The 12,846-nt window shown below is 47.5% G+C and overlaps 1 protein-coding gene across 4 annotated transcripts in view; it reads right to left on the reverse strand.

Moving 5' to 3' along the window:
* Positions 1-6,139, reverse strand: part of REV1 (REV1 DNA directed polymerase) — a 79,727-nt gene extending 73,588 nt beyond the window's left edge. For all 4 annotated transcript variants that reach the window (XM_038761786.1, XM_038761785.1, XM_038761784.1 and 1 more), the window contains exon 1: positions 6,088-6,139. The gene's annotated coding sequence lies outside the window, so the exon portion shown is untranslated. The remainder of the gene's footprint in view (positions 1-6,087) is intronic.
* Between the last annotated feature and the right edge of the window lie 6,707 nt (positions 6,140-12,846).

The following is a 12,846-nucleotide window of genomic DNA, read 5'->3' on the forward strand; positions in this document are numbered from 1 at the left end:
GCTTACTATGTGCAGAGCACTGTACTAAGCGCTTGGGAAGTACAAATTGGCAACATATAGAGACAGTCCCTACCCAACATTGGGCTCACAGTCTAAAAACTGTGACCACAGTTCACAGCTCACCTAAAAACTAAAAACATTACACGGTTAATACGCGTCAAGCGCCGGGGTAGATGCCGGGTTGGACGCGGTCCCTGTCCCACGTCCGGGCTCCCGCTCTTTTCCCCATTTTCCAGATGAGGGAACTGAGGCCCCGAGAAGCAAAGCGTCTTGCCCAAGGTCACCAGGCAAATGACGGGGTCAGAATTAGAACCCAGGTCCCGCTGACTCCCGGCCCGGGCTCCACCGGCTAGGCCCTGCTGTGTTTCTCCGGTGATGGGGTGGGTAGGAAAGGAGCAAAATTAGGAGGATGATTTTGGGGTAGAGGACCCCAAGGGTGGCTTGGAGAAGAGGATTACAGGAACCCTTTCCTGGGTACCCTTTCCTCCATAAAGAGGGAATTTCTGCGGGCAGAGGAAAGGGGATGTTAGGGAATGGGCACTTCTTTTGAGGGCTCCCCTTTAGGATGACATAGCGGCTGGAGCCCGGGCCTGGAAATCAAATCAATCAATCAATCGTATTTATTGAGCGCTTACTATGTGCAGAGCACTGTACTAAGCGCTTGGTAGTCAAAAGGTAGACCTTTTGAGGTAGACCTCAAAAGGTCCTGGGTTCTTAACCTGACCCCGCCGATAAATAATAATAATGACGGTATTTAAATTCTTACTCTGTGCCAAGCACTGTTAAGCCGGCCTAGTGGCCAGAGCCTGGATGTCAAAAGGTCCTGGGTTCTAATCCCAACCCTGCCATATAATAATAATAATAATAATAATGATGGTATTTATGTTGCCAACTTGTACTTCCCAAGCGCTTAGTACAGTGCTCTGCACACAGTAAGTGCTCAATAAATACGATTGATTGATTGATTGAAGTGCCCACTCTGTGCGAAGCACTGTTAAGCCAGCCTAGTGGCTAGAGCCTAGGCGTCAAAAGGTCCTGCGTTCTAATCCTGACCCTTCCGTTTAATAATAATAAAAATGGCATTTAAGTGCCTACTCTGTGCCAAGCACTGTTAAACCGGCCTATTGGCTACAGCCTGGGCCTAGGAGTCAAAAGGTCCTGCGTTCTAATCCCGACCCTACCATTTAATAATAATAATGATGGCATTTGAGTACCTACCCTGTGCCAAGCATTGTTAAACCAGCCTATTGGCTAGAGCCCACGACTGGGAGTCCAAAGGTCCTGGGTTCTAATCCCAACCCTACCGTTTAATAATAATGATGGTATTTAAGTGCCTACCCTGTGCCAAGCACTGTTAAACCAGCCTAGTGGCTACAGCCCGGGCGTCAAAAGGTCCTGGGTTCTAATCCCGACCCTGCCATTTAATAATAATAGTAATAATAATAATGATGATGGCATTTAAGTGCTTACTCTGTGCCAAGCACTATTAAGCCGGCGCAGTGGCTACAGCCCGGGCGTCAAAAGGTCCTGGGTTCTAATCCCGACCCTGCCAATTAGTAATAATAATAATAATGGTATTTACGTGCTTACTCTGTGCCAAGCACTGTTAAGCCGGCCTAGTGGCTACAGCCCGGCTGTCAAAAGGTCCTGGGTTCTAATCCCAACCCTGCCAATTAGTAATAATAATAGTAATGATGGTATTTAAGTGCCTACTCCGTGCCAAGCACCGTTAAACCAACCTAGTGACTACAGCCCAGGCCTGGGAGTCAAAAGGTCCTGGGTTCCAATTCCGACCCTGCTATTTAATAATAATGATGGTATTTAAGTGCTTACTCTGTGCCAAGCACTGTTAAACCAGCCTAGTGGCTACAGCCCGGGCGTCAAAAGGTCCTGGGTTCTAATCCCGACCCTGCCAATTAGTAATAATAATAATGATGGATCCTAATCCCGACCCTGCCAATTAGTAGTAATAATAATGATGGTATTTAAGTGCTTACTCTGTGCCAAGCACTGTTCATCCGGCCTAGTGGCTACAGCCCGGGCGTCAAAAGGTCCTGGGTCCTAATCCCGACCCTGCCAATTAGTAATAATAATAATAATAAAAAAGGTATTTAAGTGCTTACTCTGTGCCAAGCACTGTTAAACCGGCCTACTGGCTACAGCCCGGGCGTCAAAAGGTCCTGGGTTCTAATCCCGACCCTGCCGTTTAATAATAATACCAACAATAATGATGGTATTTAAGTGCCTACTCTGTGCCAAGCACTGTTAAACCAGCCTAGAGGCTACAGCCCGGGCGTCAAAAGGTCCTGGGTTCTAATCCCAACCCTGCCAATTAGTAATAATAATAATGATGGTATTTAAGTGCCTACTCTGTGCCAAGCACTGTTAAACCGGCCTAGTGGCTACAGCCTGGGCGTCAAAAGGTCCTGGATTCTAATTCCGACCATGCCAATTAGTAATAATAATAGTAATGATGGTATTTAAGTGCCTACTCTGGGCCAAGCACTGTTAAGCCGGCCTAGTGGCTACAGCCTGGGCGTCAAAAGGTCCTGGGTTCTAATCCCGCCCTGCCAATTAGTAATAATAATAATAAAGGTATTTAAGTGCTTACTCTGTGCCAAGCACTGTTAAACCGGCCTAGTGGCTGCAGCCCGGGCGTCAAAAGGTCCTGGGTTCTAATCCCGACCATGCCAATTAGTAATAATAATAGTAATGATGGTATTTAAGTGCCTGCTCTGTGCCAAGCACTGTTAAGCCGGCCTAGTGGCTACAGCCCGGGCGTCAAAAGGTCCTGGGTTCTAATTCCGACCCTGCCAATTAGTAATAATAATAATGATGGTATTTAAGTACCTACTCTGTGCCAAGCACTGTTAATCCGGCCTAGTGGCTACAGCCCGGGCGCCAAAAGGTCCTGGGTTCTAATCCCGACCATGCCAATTAGTAATAATAATAGTAATGATGGTATTTAAGTGCCTGCTCTGTGCCAAGCACTGTTAAGCCGCCCTAGTGGCTACAGCCCGGGCGTCAAAAGGTCCTGGGTTCTAATTCCGACCCTGCCAATTAGTAATAATAATAATGATGGTATTTAAGTGCCTACTCTGTGCCAAGCACTGTTAATCCGGCCTAGTGGCTACAGCCCGGGCGCCAAAAGGTCCTGGGTTCTAATCCCGCCCTGCCAATTAGTAATAATAATAATAATAATAAAGGTATTTAAGTGCTTACTCTGTGCCAAGCACTGTTAAACCGGCCTAGTGGCTGCAGCCTGGGCGTCAAAAGGTCCTAGGTTCTAATCCCGACCATGCCAATTAGTAATAATAATAGTAATGATGGTATTTAAGTGCCTACTCTGTGCCAAGCACTGTTAAGCCTGCCTAGTGGCTACAGCCTGGGCGTCAAAAGGTCCTGGGTCCTAATCCCGACCCTGCCAATTAGTAATAATAATAATAATGATGGTATTTAAGTGCTTACTCTGTGCAAAGCACTGTTAATCCGGCCTAGTGGCTACAGCCTGGGCGTCAAAAGGTCCTGGGTTCTAATCCCGCCCTGCCAATTAGTAATAATAATAATAATAAAGGTATTTAAGTGCTTACTCTGTGCCAAGCACTGTTAATCCGGCCTAGTGGCTACAGCCCTGGCGTCAAAAGATCCTGGATTCTAATCCCGACCCTGCCAATTAGTAATAATAATAATGATGGTATTTAAGTGCTTACTCTGTGCCAAGCACTGTTCATCCGGCCTAGTGGCTACAGCCCGGGCGTCAAAAGGTCCTGGGTTCTAATCCCGACCCTGCCAATTAGTAATAATAATAATGATGGTATTTAAGTGCTTACTCTGTGCCAAGCACTGTTAATCCGGCCTAGTGGTTACATCCTGGGCGTCAAAAGGTCCTGGGTTCTAATCCCGACGCTGCCGTTTAATAATAATACCAACAATAATGATGGTATTTAAGTGCCTACTCTGTGCCAAGCACTGTTAAGCCGGCCTAGAGGCTACAGCCCGAGCGTCAAAAGGTCCTGGGTTCTAATCCCGCCCTGCCAATTAGTAATAATAATAGTAATGACGGTATTTAAGTGCCTACTCTGTGCCAAGCACTGTTAAACCGGCCTAGTGGCTACAGCCTGGGCGTCAAAAGGTCCTGGATTCTAATCCCGACCATGCCAATTAGTAATAACAGTAATGATGGTATTTAAGTGCCTACTCTGTGCCAAGCACTGTTAAACCAGCCTAGTGGCTACAGCCTGGGCGTCAAAAGGTCCTGGGTTCTAATCCCGACCCTGCCAATTAGTAATAATAATAATAATAAAAAAGGTATTTAAGTGCTTACTCTGTGCCAAGCACTGTTAAACCGGCCTACTGGCTACAGCCCGGGCGTCAAAAGGTCCTGGGTTCTAATCCCGACCCTGCCGTTTAATAATAATACCAACAATAATGATGGTATTTAAGTGCCTACTCTGTGCCAAGCACTGTTAAGCCAGCCTAGAGGCTACAGCCCGGGCGTCAAAAGGTCCTGGGTTCTAATCCCAACCCTGCCAATTAGTAATAATAATAATGATGGTATTTAAGTGCCTACTCTGTGCCAAGCACTGTTAAACCGGCCTAGTGGCTACAGCCTGGGCGTCAAAAGGTCCTGGATTCTAATTCCGACCATGCCAATTAGTAATAATAATAGTAATGATGGTATTTAAGTGCCTACTCTGGGCCAAGCACTGTTAAGCCGGCCTAGTGGCTACAGCCTGGGCGTCAAAAGGTCCTGGGTTCTAATCCCGCCCTGCCAATTAGTAATAATAATAATAAAGGTATTTAAGTGCTTACTCTGTGCCAAGCACTGTTAAACCGGCCTAGTGGCTGCAGCCCGGGCGTCAAAAGGTCCTGGGTTCTAATCCCAACCATGCCAATTAGTAATAATAATAGTAATGATGGTATTTAAGTGCCTGCTCTGTGCCAAGCACTGTTAAGCCGGCCTAGTGGCTACAGCCCGGGCGTCAAAAGGTCCTGGGTTCTAATTCCGACCCTGCCAATTAGTAATAATAATAATGATGGTATTTAAGTACCTACTCTGTGCCAAGCACTGTTAATCCGGCCTAGTGGCTACAGCCCGGGCGCCAAAAGGTCCTGGGTTCTAATCCCGACCATGCCAATTAGTAATAATAATAGTAATGATGGTATTTAAGTGCCTGCTCTGTGCCAAGCACTGTTAAGCCGCCCTAGTGGCTACAGCCCGGGCGTCAAAAGGTCCTGGGTTCTAATTCCGACCCTGCCAATTAGTAATAATAATAATGATGGTATTTAAGTGCCTACTCTGTGCCAAGCACTGTTAATCCGGCCTAGTGGCTACAGCCCGGGCGCCAAAAGGTCCTGGGTTCTAATCCCGACCCTGCCGTTTGGTAGCAATAATCAACCCGGGCGTCAAAAGGTCCTGGGTTCTAATCCCGACCCTGCCGTTTGGTAGTAATAATAATGATAACAATGGCATTCATTAATTAATCAATCGATCGTATTTACTGAGCGCTTACTGTGTGCAGAGCACTGTACTAAGCGCTTGGGAAGTCCAAGTTGGCAACATCTAGAGATCATTAATGATAATGATGGTATTGAAGTTCTTCTCTGTGCCAAGCACTGTTCTAAGCGCTGGACGGGGCGGGGGGGGGGGGGCTGCAAGGTGGGGCTCACACCTTTCACCCCCATTTGACAGATGAGGCAAGTGAGGCCCCCGGGAAGTGAAGGGGCTTGCCCAAGGTCACCCGGCGAGCAGGATTGGAACCCACGACCCCGGGGGTCTCTCCCCCTGCGCGTCTGTGGGGCGGGGGGGGCTGCTTCCCTCGGGTGGGCCGCGGCGTCCAGGACGGCGGCGGGGACCGTAGTAAGCGCCACGAAGGGGGGGGGCGGGCCGCCGCCCTGAGGCGAGGGGCCCCTCACCCCCCACGCGCACGCGCGGGGTCGCGCGCTCGCGGAGGGGGGCCCGCCACGCGCACGCGCGGGGTCGCGCGCTCGTGGGGGGGCCGCCACGCGCACGCGCGGGGGCCCCCCCCACGGCCGGGCGGACACACACACGCACACACACACGCGGTGTGGGGGGGGTGTCCTCACCTTCCTGGCGGCGCGAGCCCACCATGCCCGGCGCGTCCCTCCCGCTCCCTCGGCGGCGGCTCCTCGGCGCACGCGCACGCGTGTGTGTGTCTCGGGGCTGGGGGGGGGGGGCGTCACCTCACGCCCGCCCCACTGCGCAGGCGCGCGCCTCCCTCCCCAGGGGCGACAACTAGCGGCCGCAGGGGCGCGCGGCAGCCGCAGCCGCCGACCGGAGATGCCCCCGCCCCCCCCCCCGCCTCCCCGGACCACGTGACCGTCTGGCGCTGCAGCCGGAAGCGCCGTCGCCCCCTGGCGGCGCCGCGGCGCCTCGACGCGGCAGCGCCCAGCGTCTGCGCTGCAGCGCCACCCCGTGGTCGCTGCAACCGCCCCTTCCTTCATTTATCAATCAATCAATCAATCGTATTTATTGAGCGCTTACCGTGTGCAGAGCACTGTACTAAGCGCTTGGGAATCAATCAATCGTATTTATTGAGCGCTTACCGTGTGCAGAGCACTGGACTAAGCGCTTGGGAAGTCCAAGTTGGCAACATATAGAGACAGTCCCTACCCAACGGTGGGCTCACAGTCTAAAAAGGGGAGACAGAGAACAAAACCAAACGTACTAACAAAATAAAATAAATAGAATAGATATGTACAAGTAAAATAAATAAATAAATAAATAGAGTAATAAATATGTACAAATATATGCATATATACAGGTGCTGTGGCGAAGGGGAGGAGGTTAGATGGGGGGATGGAGAGGGGGACGGGTGATGATCAATCAATCAATCAATCAATCGTATTTATTGAGCGCTTACTGTGTGCAGAGCGCTGTACTAAGCGCTTGGGAAGTCCAAGTTGGCAACATATAGAGCCAGTCCCTACCCAACAGTGGGGTCACAGTCTAGAAGGGGGAGACAGAGAACAAAACCAAACATACCAACAAAATAAAATAAATGGAATAGATATGCACAAGTAAAATAAATAAATAGAGTAATAAATATGTACAAACATATATCAATCAATCAATCGTATTTATTGAGCGCTTACTGTGTGCAGAGCACTGGACTAAGCGCTTGGGAAGTACAAGTTGGCAACATATAGAGACGGTCCCTACCCAACAGTGGGCTCACAGTCTAAAAGGGGGAGACAGAGAAGAAAACCAAACATACTAACAAAATAAAATAAATAGAATAGATATGTACAAGTAAAATAAATAAATAAATGAATAGAGTAATAAATATGTACAAACATATATACATATATACAGGTGCTGTGGGGAAGGGAAGGAGGTGAGATGGGGGGATGGAGGGGGGACGGGTGATGATCAATCAATCAATCAATCGTATTTATTGAGTGCTTACTATGTGCAGAGCACTTGAGCACTGTGGTAAGCGCTGGGGAGGGCCCACTGCAGCACCCGGCGGACGCATTCCCTGCTCCCCCATGGTCTAGAGGGAGGGGACAGATGTTAATTGGCATAAATACCTAAATTCATTGGTGTCACATCCATTCATTCCTTCAATCATATTTATTGAGCGCCTACTGTGTGCGGAGCACTGTACTAAGCGCTTGGGAAGTACAAGTCGGGTGGGATTCATTCCGTCTATCGTGTTTATTGAGCGATTAGCGCTTGGGAGATGCCAGGGCAACAACAGACACGTTCCCTGCCCCCGACGAGCTCACGGTCTAATAATAATACTGATGGCATTTATTATTAATAATAATAATGATGGTATTTGTTAAGCCCTTACTATGTGCAAAGCACTGTTTTAATTGTATTTGTTAAGCTCTTACTATGTGCCAGGCACTGTTCTAAGCGCTGCGGTAGATACAAGCTAATCCGGTTGTCCCATACTGGGGGTCACGCTTTTTAATCCCCATTTTATAGACGAGGTAACTGAGGCCCAGAGAAGTTAAGTGACTTGCCCAAGGTCACACAGAAGATAAGAGAAGCAGCATGGCTCAGTGGAAAGAGCCCGGGCTTTGGAGCCAGAGGTCATGGGTTCAAATCCCGGCTCTGCCACTTCTCAGCTGTGTGACTTTGGGCAAGTCACTTCTCTGGGCCTCAGTTACCTCATCTGTAAAATGGGGATTAAGACTGTGAGCCCCACGTGGGACAACCTGATCACCTTGTATCCTCCCAGCGCTTAGAACAGTGCTTTGCACATAGTAAGCGCTTAATAAATGCCATTATTATTATTACTATTATTATAAGTAGCGGAGTCGGGATTGGAACCCACGTCAGCCTGTGCTCTTGCCACTAAGCCACGCTGGGGAGACAGACGTTAAAGTAAATAAATTGCATTTGCATTACACGCCAGTCAACCGTATTTACTGAACGCTTACTGTGTGCGAAACACTGTACTAAGCGCTTGGGAGAGTACACTATAATGGTAAGCAGACACTTTCCCTGCCCACAACGTGCTCACAGCCTAGAAGGGGAGACAGACATTAATAATAATAATGATGGCATTTGTTAAGCGCTATGTGCAAAGCACTGTTCTAAGCGCTGGGGTACCTACAAGGTTGTCCCACCTGGGGCTCTCAGTCTTCGTCCCCATTTTACAGATGAGGTAACTGAGGCCCAGGGAAGTTAAGTGACTTGCCCCAAGTCACACAGCTGACAATTCACACAGCTGGATTTGAACCCATGACCTCTGACTCCAAAGCCCGGGCTCTTTCTTCTAGACTGTGAGCCCGCTGTTGGGTAGGGACTGTCTCTATGTGTTGCAGACTTGTACTCCCCAAGCGCTTAGTACAGTGCTCTGCACACAGTAAGTGCTCAATAAATATGATTGATTGATTGATTGATTGATTTCCACTGAGCCACGCTGCTTCTCATATTAATGTACATATTTAAATAAATTACATTTACATTACACATTAGTTCAGTCAACCGTATTTACTGAGCCCTTACTCATCATCATCAATCGTATTTATTGAGCGCTTACTATGTGCAGAGCACTGTACTAAGCGCTTGGGAAGTACAAATTGGCAACATATAGAGACAGTCCCTACCCAACAGTGTGTGCAGAGCACTGCACTAAGCGCTTGGGAGAGTACAACAATTAAAAAGGCACATTCCCTGCCCACAATGAGCTCACAGCCTAGAGAGGGAGATGGACATTAATATACATAAATAAATAAATTACATTTACATTACATGACATTAGTCCAGTCAACCGTACTTACTGAGCCCTTATTATTGTGTGCTGAGCACTGCGCTAAGCACTTGGGAGAGTACAATACAGCAATTAAAAAGACAAATTCCCTGCCCACAATGAGCTCACAGACTAGAGAGGGAGATGGACATTAATATCCATAAATACGTAAATTACATTTACATTACATGACATTCGTTCAGTCAACCGTATTTACTGAGCTCTTACTGTGTGCAGAGCACAGCACTAAACAATAATAATAATAATAATAATAATGATGGCATTTATTAAGCGCTTACTATGTGCTAATACCTGTATATATGTATATATGTTTGTACATATTTATTACTCTATTTATTTATTTATTTTACTTGTACATATCTATTCTATTGATTTTATTTTGTTAGTATGTTTGGTTTTGTTGTCTGTCTCCCCCTTTTAGACTGTGAGCCCACTGTTGGGTAGGGACTGTCTCTATACGTTGCCAATTGGTACTTCCCAAGCGCTTAGTACAGTGCTCTGCACATAGTAAGCGCTCAATAAATGCGATTGATGATTGATGATGATGATGACGACAACCTGATTACCCTGTCTCTACCCCAGAGCTCAGAACGGTGTTTGGCACGTAATAAGCGCTTAACAAATACTACAGTGCTTTGCACATAGTAAGCACTTAATAAATGCCATTATTATTATTATTATCCCCTCCTGCTCCCCCAAATCCAAAAGTCACCCTGTTTCCTGAGTTCCTCTCCCTGGAGTTCAGGCAGAACAGAGTTCACCCCTACGTGACCCCACAGCTTTACCACCCCAGGTTTATTCGCTCCAGGGATTAGTAAGGAAGGTCCTTCTATTTTTTAGAGGGAGGTGGGGAGGGGAGGAGAATATTTTAAAATGCACAGATAACCCACGGAGGGATCTTATTACACGCCATGAATCTGGACAGCACAAAGCACCGATTCCCTATTGTTGTTCTGTCGCCCTTTGCATCTGAGTAAATTTATTGGATTCGACTTGTTTAAAGATGAGGTTTCCTCTTCTTTTGTGCCTGAGGCTTTGGCTGAGAAAATGACATACCGGATCTTCGTACCTTAGTTGTGCTTTGGGGTTTTTTTTTGTACATTTTTATTTATTCCCTAAAGCACTCTCACACGACAGCTCATTTTGGCCCTCACAATAACCCCATGAGGAAGAGACAAAAACAAGTACCTCATTTCAGCAGCGTGGCTCAGTGGAAAGAGCTCGGGCTTGGGAGTCAGAGGTCATGGGTTCGAATCCCAGCTCTGCCACTGGTCAGCTGTGTGACCTTGGGCAAGCCACTTAACTTCTCTGTGCCTCAGTGACCTCATCTGTAGAATGGGGATGAAGACTGTGAGCCCCACCTGGGGCAATCTGATCACCTTGTATCCCCCCAGCGCTTAGAACAGTGCTTTGCACATAGTACGCGCTTAACAAATGCCATCATTATTATTTTCAGACGAGGAAACTGAGGTGTGGGGAAATTAAGTGACTTCCCAAAGGGAGACTCCAACGCAGGCCCTCCTACTTCCATTCATTCATTTGCATTTATTGAGCACTTCCTGTGTGCAAAGCACTGTACTAAGCGCTTTCAGAGCTGTGCCCTTCCACTACACCATACTGTGTCCCACTGCTCTTTAGTCTTTCCAAGAAAAATAACACACCTAGCCCGCCCCTTTGAGCGACTGGTGGAGAAGATCGAAGTCTTTGGCTAAAAATGTTCATTTCCATCAAAAGAGAACCAACCACCTTGCGTGCTTGAGGAGGGAAGTGATTAGTTCAGATCATTGCTTGAGAAATATACCAGTTCATCCAGGAAGTCTTCCCAAAGTGAAATTTAAGGAGGATTTTGGCCTTCCCTGAATGCCTGCCTAGATTAGACCTTCCCTCATGGGAACCACAACACATGCTTCATCATAATAATGATAATAATGATGATGGTATTTGTTAAGCACTTACCATGTGCCAGGCACAGTTCTAAGCACCGGGGTGGATACAGGCAAATCAGGTTGGACACAGTCCCCGTCCCACGTGAGGCTCACGGTCTCAATCCCCATTTTACAGACGAGGTGACTGAGAAGATTGTGACTTGCCCAAGGTCACGGAGCAGACAAGTGGCAGAGAGAGGATTAGAACCCATGACCTTCTGAATCCCAGGACCGTGCTCTATGCACTACGTCATGCTGCTTCCGCTTCACAACAAAGATGGAAAACAGAAACACAAGCTTAAAGTCATAAAATGTGGAGGCTTTATGTTTAATCTGTATCTGTATGGCTGATGGGTATCTGGTTACTTTTTTTTAATGGAATTTGTTAGGGGCATACTCTGTGCCAGGCACTCTTCTAAGCACTGGAGTAGATACAAGGGTATGAGGTGGGATGCAGTCCCTGTTCCACATGGGGCTCGCAGTCTTAACCCCCATTTTACAGATGGGGTAACCTGAGGCACGTAGAAGTTAAGTGACTTGCCCAAGGTCACACAGCAGACAAGCGGAGGAGTAGGGATTAGGCTCCCAGGCTCTTGCGCTTTTCACTACGCCACTACGTCATGCTGCTTCCGCTTCACAACCAAGATGGAAAACAGAAACACAAACTTAAAGCCATAAAATGTGGAGGCTTTATGTTTAATCTGTTTCTGTATGGCTGATGGGTATCTGGTTAATTTTTTTAAATGGAATTTGTTAGGGGAATACTCTGTGCCAGCCACTCTTCTAAGCACTGGAGTAGATACAAGGGTATGAGGTTGGATGCAGTCCCTGTTCCACATGGGGCTCGCAGTCTTAACCCCCATTTTACAGATGGGGTAACCTGAGGCACGGAGAAGTTAAGTGACTTGCCCAAGGTCACACAGCAGACAAGCGGAGGAGTAGGGATTAGGCTCCCAGGCCCTTGCATTTTTCACTCCACCACGCTGTTTCCCAAAGTCGCACAGTCTCTATCCCACAAAAGGCTCAGAGCCTAAGGCCCCAGGAGCTCAAAGAGTTTACAATCTACGCCCTCCCCCCTCAAATCAGACAATTATTCTCCCCCCTCTTCGATACGACACATCTCCTCCAAGAGGCCTTCCCTGACTAAGCCCTCCTTTCCTCTTTTCCCACTCCCTTCTGCCCTAACTTGCTCCCTTTATTCATCCCCCGGCTCCCAGCCCCACAGCACTTATGTCCACGTCTATCATTTATTTATTTCTATTAATGTCAGTCTTCCCCTCTAGACTGTAAGCTCGTTGTGGGTAGGGAATGTGTCTGTTTATTGTTCTATTATACTCTCCCAAGTGCCTAGTCCTCTGCTCTGCACACGGTAAGCGCTCAATAAATACGATTGAATGAATGGATGAACATTAAATCGTTTATAGACAGCAGATCAAATGAAAAGGGAATGTGCGCTAAAGCAGTTGGGAACGTAGGATATGCATCCAAATGTTGGAGTTTTCTGGTTCACAAGTGCTGAAGAGCTCAAGTGGTAGTTGTAGGGTTGTACCCTGGGGAGATCGGAAATTCACCCGGGAAAGGCCTCCTGGAGAAAAGGTGATTTCAGAAGGACTTTGAAGATGGTAAGAACTGTGGTCTGACAGATTTGAAGTGGGAGGACGTTGGGTCTG

The sequence above is a fragment of the Tachyglossus aculeatus genome, chromosome 20 (assembly GCF_015852505.1).
Source record: "Tachyglossus aculeatus isolate mTacAcu1 chromosome 20, mTacAcu1.pri, whole genome shotgun sequence".
NCBI lineage: Eukaryota > Metazoa > Chordata > Mammalia > Monotremata > Tachyglossidae > Tachyglossus > Tachyglossus aculeatus.